The sequence below is a fragment of the Dicentrarchus labrax genome, unplaced genomic scaffold (assembly GCF_905237075.1).
Source record: "Dicentrarchus labrax unplaced genomic scaffold, dlabrax2021, whole genome shotgun sequence".
In the NCBI taxonomy this organism is placed as follows: domain Eukaryota; kingdom Metazoa; phylum Chordata; class Actinopteri; family Moronidae; genus Dicentrarchus; species Dicentrarchus labrax.
This window is the reverse complement of record NW_026136721.1, coordinates 20,869,424-20,879,219: the sequence shown is the minus strand read 5'-3', so window position 1 is coordinate 20,879,219 and position 9,796 is coordinate 20,869,424. Positions and strand designations below refer to the sequence as shown.

The 9,796-nt window shown below is 38.1% G+C and overlaps 1 long non-coding RNA gene across 1 annotated transcript; it reads left to right on the top strand.

The window, feature by feature from the left end:
- The first annotated feature begins 1,085 nt into the window (after nucleotides 1-1,085).
- On the top strand, nucleotides 1,086-5,497 carry LOC127354790 (uncharacterized). Its single transcript, XR_007881625.1, has 3 exons — nucleotides 1,086-1,250; nucleotides 3,443-3,590; nucleotides 5,402-5,497. It is a non-coding gene; the product is annotated as an uncharacterized LOC127354790 (long non-coding RNA).
- The last annotated feature ends 4,299 nt before the right edge of the window (nucleotides 5,498-9,796 follow it).

The following is a 9,796-nucleotide window of genomic DNA, read 5'->3' as shown; positions in this document are numbered from 1 at the left end:
TTCTTTATATAGCACCTTCAATTAAACATAGAACTGATCTTAAAATCGACTTTTTACACAAGTCCAACTCTCAACTCCGGTTTTATGTAGGTATTGTTTAGATCTAACAGTAGTAGTTTACAGTGAGCTTTCAAACAAGGCAATATTTCTTGTATAGAACATCTATTCTTGATTTAATCCTGAAAGTTCATTATAGACCTTGGAAACTGTATTTTTAAAGAAAAGAAAAGAGCTAAGTTAAGGTGCACTTACTAGCTTTTATTGGAGCTGTCAGTGTTTCAGTTTTCATCACTCAGCCGAAAGACTTCAAGATTCAAGGGTTTTATTTGTCATATGCTCGTACAACAGTGATATGAATGGTAGTATTCTCTTGAGGCTGTGCTAAAAAGGCTACACTGAAGCATAAATTAGAATAAGAGTGAAAATAAGAATTAGAAAAAGAAATACAGAAGAAAGTTCAAATTCAAATATTAAAAATTATAAATATGCAATAGCCTACAGGAAAAACATTTAATTGTGATGTTTTGCAGGTTTGTAATATTTAAACAGTTTATGTGCAAAACAGATAGAAGCCATTCTTAAAATGAATAAACTTGACTTTAACACTAAAGTCAGTTTTAAAATCAGTCTTTTGTTCCTCAGTAAGTTCAACCTCTCTCCTTTCAACACCTTCCTAAAACACACACACACACACACACACACACACACACACACACACACACACACACACACACACACACACACACACACACACACACACACACACACAACAACTGGACATATTTTGCCAGGTGGTCTTCACTGGTTTATTCTGTATAATAGCAGCCTGTAAAAGTTCCTCCGGGAACGGAAGAAGAGACGGAAAGAGAGCGAGTGAGTGTGTGTGTCTGTTTGTGTTATGTATATAACCAAATGACAGACAACCAGAGAAAACATACACACACGGAAAAAGTAGAGAGTGATTGAGCAAGAAGTCGAGGCTGAGTGTTATTTCAGTCACAATGGATCCAGTTGTCATTTAGCCCTGTGACCAAAAGTCTTTTCATTCCCTCCTCTCTGTTTCATAAACCACCTCCGTATGCCGAGCAGCACATCTGGTGGACAGATGTCTATCTCTCCTCCATCTCTTGTTTTCTCTCCCTCTGTACTTTTTCCTTTAGGCAGGCCTGGTGTTAATCCCTCTCTCCTCCACCTGGACCAGACCACCCACACATTGAGCAGGGCAGCGGCAGCCCACCAGCAGAGAGCAAGTGTGTGTGAGAGTGTGTGCTACAGAACGTCATGCGAACAAAAAGGAGAACTGTACTTACGTTTACACAGAAGCAATAATATATAAAATGAAGAAACAGATTATTAGATAATAATTTGTGCTCAACGTAATATATAATGATATCATGTTTATATGTTTCTGACTGCACATTAAACATGATTATCAAACCAAAGCCTGTTTCTAAGTGTAACAAATATCACTGCATTCATTGCTGTAAATTGTTTTTATATTTTGCATAATCAGCAATTGAACAATCCCAATTTACAAACAGCGAACACTGATATATGAAATACAACAATGTCTTTTTCTGTCCTTTCAGAGAGTAAAAGCACTTACTGAGGTTAATTTTACGCTGGTGAGTTTCTTTCCACCTGGAACAAATAATGGAGAATATTCTGAGAAAAAAAGATACTACAGCACCAAGTGGACACTTATAACACAGAGGTCCAAAGTGCTTTACAAACAACAAATATACATATGGGTATAACCATACCCAATCAAATATACATAGGAAGCATGTACATACAAATATAAGAAAGATAAAACAAGAGGGAAGGATAAATTAAAAGGACCAGAGTGTAAATTAAAAGGACCAGAGTGTAGGGTTTAGTGATATCTAGTGGTGTAGGTTCAGATTACATTCCCTTTGCTTCCAGTTTGAAGTGTATAAGAGAAACTACGGCTGACCCAAAACTCGTGAAAAACGGTGCAAGGCCCTATCCAGAGTCAGTGGATGGTTTGGTTCAACATGACCCCATAGAACAGGTCCCGCTGCCTCTGTAGATTAAAAAAAAAGTCTCATTCCTTGGTAATAAAAACACAACTATTGATATGTTCAGGTGATTATGCTCTGAAAAATGAAAAAATACCCATGAATATTATATTTAATTTCCAAAAGAACCTCTTAAATGGTACACTCTGGATATTAAGTGTACATATAATAGTTTTTCTAAATTAAGGACTTTGAATTTAAAGGAGCACCACCAATTTTCAACCTTTTGTTTGGGTATAAGGTGTGGATTTAAATGTTTATACACTACAACACTGTTATATTTGTCACTGCTGTATGCATAGCGGGAGAACTATTGCCTAATACATCCAGTGATACAGTTCCAGTCTTTGTTTGACTTTAGTTTTTATGTAATCTAATTTTAATATTAAATACATATGACACAATGACAAGTATAATGGTCAATATAAACCTGCCACACTATGACAAAAAGACATAGAGGAAAGATTGATAAAATGTTCCTTTGAATCATCAAACAAAGCGACTTTGAAGTTGCACAAGTTCAATACCAAGCCTTTGTTGCCATCTAGTGGGAAGATGACCAAAACACTAAAACAATACAGTTCTGAACTACAGACACACAGTCCAATGCGTGAGACAACAATTGCACCTTGATTCACTCAGTTTCCAGTAAATTAGGTACACTGAGATAATACTAATGCAGTCTAATACAACAGTCCTGTTATAAATCCTCCATGAAGTTTTCAGAGATAGATTAGATTCAGCTTTATGATCGTTTTGGAGGATCCGGTATGTGATGCTCTGGAAATGTATTGCATTACGTAGAGAAGTGTTTCTGTTATTTATCCTAGACCTCACCAATAAAAATGGGTTGGACCAAATAACAGAAACACCCATGCTTTAAAGAGGGTACGGCAGAGTTGCTTTTTGGAGGTTCAAATCTGGATTCTCCGGACTGGAGGAAAATGAGGGAGTAGAACTTAGTTCACACAAAGTGGTTTCACTTGTTTTTGCTGCCATACATGCATGTTTTTTTTTTTTTACATATTCATAAATACATAAAACATTTCTGTTATGTTACCAAAAAGAAAAAGCCAAATATAGAAAATTGTATTTCTGATATGGTGTTTTCTTCAGTTTTGTACGTAGGGTATCTGAAGTACAGTATGTAAGAAAAAAGAAGAAGTGGTTGCTACATTACAAATTGGTTCCAACTTCCACCCATGTAGAGAAAAATAGCAGCACAATTAGTACAACAAAAGCATTTTAGATAAGAAAGCAAACTGCGAGTAGCTTTTATCCAAAACAAACAATCAAGTCCAGAGTGAGGGAACTCCAAACAGGAACTCATATATTTTGAATGAGCAGTGAAAAGTGAGGCAGAAAGTGGAAAAGTGATGCTGTGTTTCCTATTATTGCAGGATGGGGGGCTGACAACAGGGCCGAATCCCTCCACCACGCTGTGAACACACCAGTGGAATTTGGACGACGGCAGTGCTGATGATGAGAAATATGAGAGAGGAAGACACAATACTCTGTTGTTCCACGCAGTGTCATCGTGACCTTAGGGTACTGCCGCCAGACACACACACACACACACACACACACACACACACACACACACACACACACACACACACACACACACACACACACACACAGACAGACACAAGCGCGCACAGACACAGACATACACACACACGCACACACATTGTATGTATGCTTTGAGAAAATCAGCCATCCACATATTCATAATTAGAAACTTTGGCACAGTCACACAGGCTATTGTCAGTACTCATCTCATTTGGAAATATTTGTAGTTGTGTTGCCAAAAGTGGAAGTGGATGCAAGTGGTGCTGGTGTAAAAGACGCAGTGCACTCGTAAAGTTCTGCACGTAATCCGACACAGGTGATGACGCTTCAAAGTCAAAGGTCAGACCAAGGCTTCAGGGTTAAATGAGTCAGACCAGTCCTCCCAGTGAGAGTTGCTGGGCTCACTGTGCCATCTCTTCCCCTGCTCATCTTTTTTACCTGACACTAACGGCACTCAAATGACGAATCAAGTACTACTAATTGTTATCCTGAATGATTATTAAATGCGACAACTGGAAATGAATAAAGAATTAATTATTTGTGTATGAAAGAATTAAGAGTAAAATAAGAGAGAAGTTTTGAATTATTCTATCAACTTATTAGATAGATAGATAGATAGATAGATAGATAGATAGATAGATGTAGATAGTGATGGAAAGATAGATAGATATACTTTATTGATCCCAAGCTGGGAAATTGCAGTTAAACACCAAAAAAACACAAAAAAAACAATGAAGTAAAGAGAACAACCTAGACATATCAAAAAAGCAATATAAAATGCAATATAAAAAATTTATAAAAATGTATAAATAGTGTAAAGGAAAAATATAAAGCTTTATATTTAGTTTCAGATTCAATTTTAATTATTTAAATGTTTTAAATTTAATTTAGGTTTGTTTTGTTTTAGTTTTAGTAATTGATGTATTCAGTTATGTCTGATATGGGTTAGATACATTGTATTTTATTTCCTTTTTTTATTGGTTTATTTTTTGTATTTACGCTCTCACTTCTATCTTTGATTGAAAAAAATGTTTAAAAAAAAACCTGAATACGTTTATCTGAACTGGAGATCTTCAAAATAACCATTAAATGCACAAAGTAGCATCTGTAGTTCCACCTCAGCCCTCTCCCAAACTTCTGAAGTTAAAACGGCCATCTATTTACGCCTTCAGCAAAAATATTAAAAAGTGTCCTTCGCTTCTGCAGGCAGCTTGTAAACATAATCCAAACTTCTTTTGATTGTACTCATGAGTCAAAGAGGCAAATATTTACCTCATTATTTTCAGTATCATTTATTTTTTTTAATTTATTGTTGACCCTGTAATTGTATCTAAATGTTAGGCTTGTTGTGTTAGTCTGGTAGCCATAGAAACATAGTATTGTTTCGTTTATGCTGCAAAAGAGTGAAACACCATCACAGTTTTGAATATTTCACACTCCTGATTTAAGTACCTCATGAAAACGTGGTGCCATGTTGCTTTTTCTGGCTCCTGTTCAGCTGTTGACGTTGAATGTACAGCATGTGTGCAATCAAGGAAACGATTGATTGAACCCATTATGCTCTGATTAGCCCACTGGCCACTCTCTCCCTCCTGTCTGAGTGAGTCTATTCTGAGACAGGAGACAATAAAGGAGCCCTGTCTCCTCCCTCCCTCTGTCTATCCGACCTTCCATTCTTTTCCCTTTCTTTCTCACCCTTCTCTACTTTTTCTTCCACTTCCATCCCTCAACCAAACCCCTCTCTTCCAATCAGTACGGTCTTTATTTTTTTATTTGTTTTTTTATAGACCGTATAGGACGATGAGCGTTGGTACCCTCACACCTGTGGCTGCGGCAGATATATCCTGTTTGGAAAAGGCCTCACCGAACACCCTAATCCATCCACCCCTTTGCCTACCCCTCTCCCCCCCCCTCTCCCCTCACTAAACCCCCCCCCTTTGCTCTACCAAACCAGGAAGTGTGCACAGGAAACAGCTGTCCCCCACGTCCGCCCGCTTGCTCCTGGCCAGGTGCATCCTGGGAACGGAGCAATGTGTGACCGTCGACATGTGGCTGACACTGTACGAGGTGCCGTTACAGTAATCGGGATCAACATGAACTTTATACAGCGAGGAGATAAAAATAAAGCTCTTTGCTATCTCTTCAAATCTTATTTCTGAAGTTATTTCTTTGGGACTGAATCTACAGTGTTTGGGCATTAAGGTAACAAGGCAGTAACGAGGATGAACTGAATAATTTAGGTTTGATCTGCTTCATGAAGCGGATACACTTGTCTCACCAATCTCCTGAATTCAAAGGGGAACTCCACCGATTTCACACATCAGACTAGGTTTAGAGTCTGTTTACAGGTGTTGGGGGGGTTACTGCTGCCTATGTGAAAAAGTTGTACAAAACCTTTTATGGCTTTAGAGAGAGCCGTGGGAAGGGATGTCACTTGAGTCGGATGGGTCTGAAGTTTGTAAATGAAAATAATCTGGGGGTGTGAACATAGAAAGAAGTGAGTTTACCAGCTCGCTCATGATCTCTGCTTAACACACCCTAAACTCTGACTGAACTGTCAGCGGGTCGAGTTGCACTGTGGGTAATGTAAGCTCAGGTTCTGTAATTGTAATAAAGACAATATCTCTGGTTCTACAATGATTGTGATCTGTTTTATTTAGTGCAATACTAAATCATCATCTTCATTTACAAGACTCCATGCTACAAGCATTTAAATAAATAAATAAATATGTTTGCTGATGTGTGTCCAACACCCGCTGACTCTTGGTGAGGTGGATCAGGTCTGTGTCATGTTAATGGAAGTGGGTCAGTGGATCTGATTGTGGGCTGGCAGTGTACACCCATCCTCGTGTTTTGTCCTAAATTTCAACATAAACTGAAACTCTTCGTGTTGTCATTTTCTGTAGTTGGATGGCCGGTCTCCAGGACAATCAGGAAAAATAAACAGAGTCGACATCTGTCGCAGGAGAGGAGGAGAGAGAGCGTCTGTCCCGGCCAGCGCTCGCAGCATTGTTTGTCACTTTCTCCATGAAATGCACTACGAATATTGCCTCAAACAATTAGGTTCCAGTGATGCCTATCGCCCAGCACACAATAGTGTTTACATGGCGTGGAGGAAACGTGGCCATGGAGCCCGCTTTGGGGAGTGTGCGTGTGTGTGTTTTCATATGTGTGTGTGTATCCTCACTATATGTTTTTTATGACTCTAAGCGTACACTATTCTGTGAGTATGAAAAATGTTGGTGTACCATCAGAGTATTGTTTTGAAAAATCATTTTACTCTCCAGTTCTCATAATCTTCAAAGTGAAAATGTTACTTTTACAAATGAAAAGTGGAATTCATAAAGAATGAAATGCAGACTTGCTCAAATCAACACTATTATGGGTTTTACCATGCTGCGTTATTTGTTCTGGTATGACCAGTAGCTTAGCATTAGTAGAATTTGCTATGGCTGTGCATATTGATGCAGCAGCTTCTTCAAACTTGCTACATTTTAATCTATAGATTTCTTTCTGCTTTATTGCCGAAACATCATTAAAGGATGTCTGATTGGGTTTGATTTTTAAGGGCTAAGCCAAAATGTGTGTACCAGGAGATTTTGACTATGGCAACAGATGCACTTTCATATGCTGCAACTGGTATCTCCTTCAAACTTCTGTTTTAGTTTTAATCTGGCGTAGTAAAAAATAGCGAGATTATATTTATATTTATATATTATATAGATTATATTTTTATTTATATTTATGTTCTGACAAAACATCAACCTATCACAGAAACACTGCAGCACTGTGGTACAAAATATAAATTCTTATGACGTTTCAGTATTTTTTTGTGCCCTGACATTTTTACAACAGTTAATGTTAAGTTAGCCAGCCTGTGGCGGACCGCGGTAGCTCACTGGGTAGAGCTTGTGTCATGGGTGAGTCCTTACTGCAGACTGAGGCAAATTGTAATTTGTGATTTTGGGCTATATATATCAAATTTGACCTGACTTGACTTATGGATCAGTGTAAGACAGGAGTTCCCTGGAGAAACAACACAGGAGGACACTAAGAGACAACATGAAATACGGTACGAGCAGGCTTTTGTATCTGTTATTTTCAGTTTGGTTCCTGGACTTCAATTTAACAGCTGTTTTTTCTTTAGCCCATGAAGAAGCCACAAGGTTTTCATTTTCTACTCATCACCCACACATGCTTACTGATCCAGCAAGAAGATCAATGTTGTTTCTGCAGGTGCACACATACACACACACACGCAAAGTGAGATAACCTTTACATTTATCTTTATTCTTATTCTCAAGAGTATTTAACAAATAGCCTGACCCTGACTCTTATGGGGCCTCCCACACACACACACACACACACACACACACACACACACACACACACACACACACACACACACACACACACACACACTTCACTCATGCACAAAGGCATCAATACTCCGTTTATTGAGCTGGGTATTTTGAGGTAGCAAGGAGGAGGGCGTGACACCTCGGCTCTGAGATTAAAACAATCCTCTCTTGATTTCTTCCTCACTCAAGGGAAAAGCGGAAGCCGTCTGTTATCGTTTGTTTCTATTATTATTCCTCATTTACAGTTTGGGTGTTCACACAAGGCCTCAAATGAGAGAGTCAATGATTTGTCTTCTTTCCTCTTCTGGTGGAGCTGCCCAGAAAGATGGGGGAAACACAAAATGTACACTTGATTCGTTGTCTGCTGCTTTTGTGTACGGTGCAGGGGAAGGTGTGGAGCTAGACGGCGTTTGCAAATAAAACTGCAGGTATAAACCCTTCAGGTTTCAGGGCTTGGTTTCTGGTTTTGATTCAGTTTCGGATTCTACTGTGCATTTATAAAAAAAACAATCTTTACCCCACATTGATGGAAACCTTTTTTTTCAGCACATACTCAGCTATCAATCAGACTTAAAATTGTTTCAATTTAACAAACTATAATTCTGCCAAGAACCTAAACACATGTTAAAATGTACTATATTTGATGATATTAAGTTTTTATTTCAACTATGCCATTGTAAATTGTTGAATAAAATAGATCTTCTGTTTTAAAAACTATAATACAATTGAAGGGAATGAAGAAAATCCTAACATTCTGACTTTCTTTCTCCCTCTCTCTATATATATATATATATATATATATATATATATATATATATACATATATAGGTACAACAAAGTATATGAAATGATATGAACAAAATTAACCAAAACTGTACTGACAATACAATTCATTTATATTACGTTTAACAGGAACATATAAAGCACAGGAAAAATGAATACCTTAAGGATTTCTATCTGTCCCTTGTGTAGCTTTTTATATTACAGGCAAATTCATGCAGGCACAGTGGTGCCATTGCAACGTTATTCTGGCTCACAGAGTGTGATCAACTGGAACCGCAGCTGCCGGACGCAAAACAGTGTGACAGACCAGTGGATGACACTGTCTGCACTCTGATTGTACTTCGACTATTGTTATTTCAGTACATTCAGACCTCGGGGCAGTTATTCTCATAATGATGATGATGATTATGATGGTATTGATGACTACAATGAAAGAAACAACAATGATGCGTTGGATGAGAGGATGATAAAGGTGATGACAGATTTGTTGAGCAGTTGCTCAGCAAACTGCTTTCTTTCCCAGGACCTTGAAGGTCACGTAACTGTAAAGCCTTTATAATGTTTGTGTTTCAGTCTGTCTAAGAAGGAAATGACTGACGGAATGTAAAAGAGGCGTTGACCCTGAGGTTGAGAGAGAGAGAAACTTTGGGAAGGAGGGAACAGGAACGGGTGAGCACAGAGGAGAAGGGGTGAGAGATAGATTTAGGAAGGAAGTTTGGGAGGTCTTGGAGAGGAAAGTTACCAAGATGACGACTTGCGTGTCATCAGTGACACAGGTGTGCTCTGATGTCATAAAACCCGAAACTGAATAGAGATCTTTATGTTGAGATTGTGCTGTTTCACATATATAGTGGAGATTAGAGCAGCAACTACAATTATATTGTTTTTTTTTTTTTAATGATTAATCTACCGATTAGATCTTCATTAGGGGAGAAATTTCTTGTCTAGCTTTTAAAACGTTGGAAAATGGTGAAATAGTGCCCATTGTAGTTCCCCAGAGCTCAATATGACATATTCAAATTCCTTGTTTTATACAGC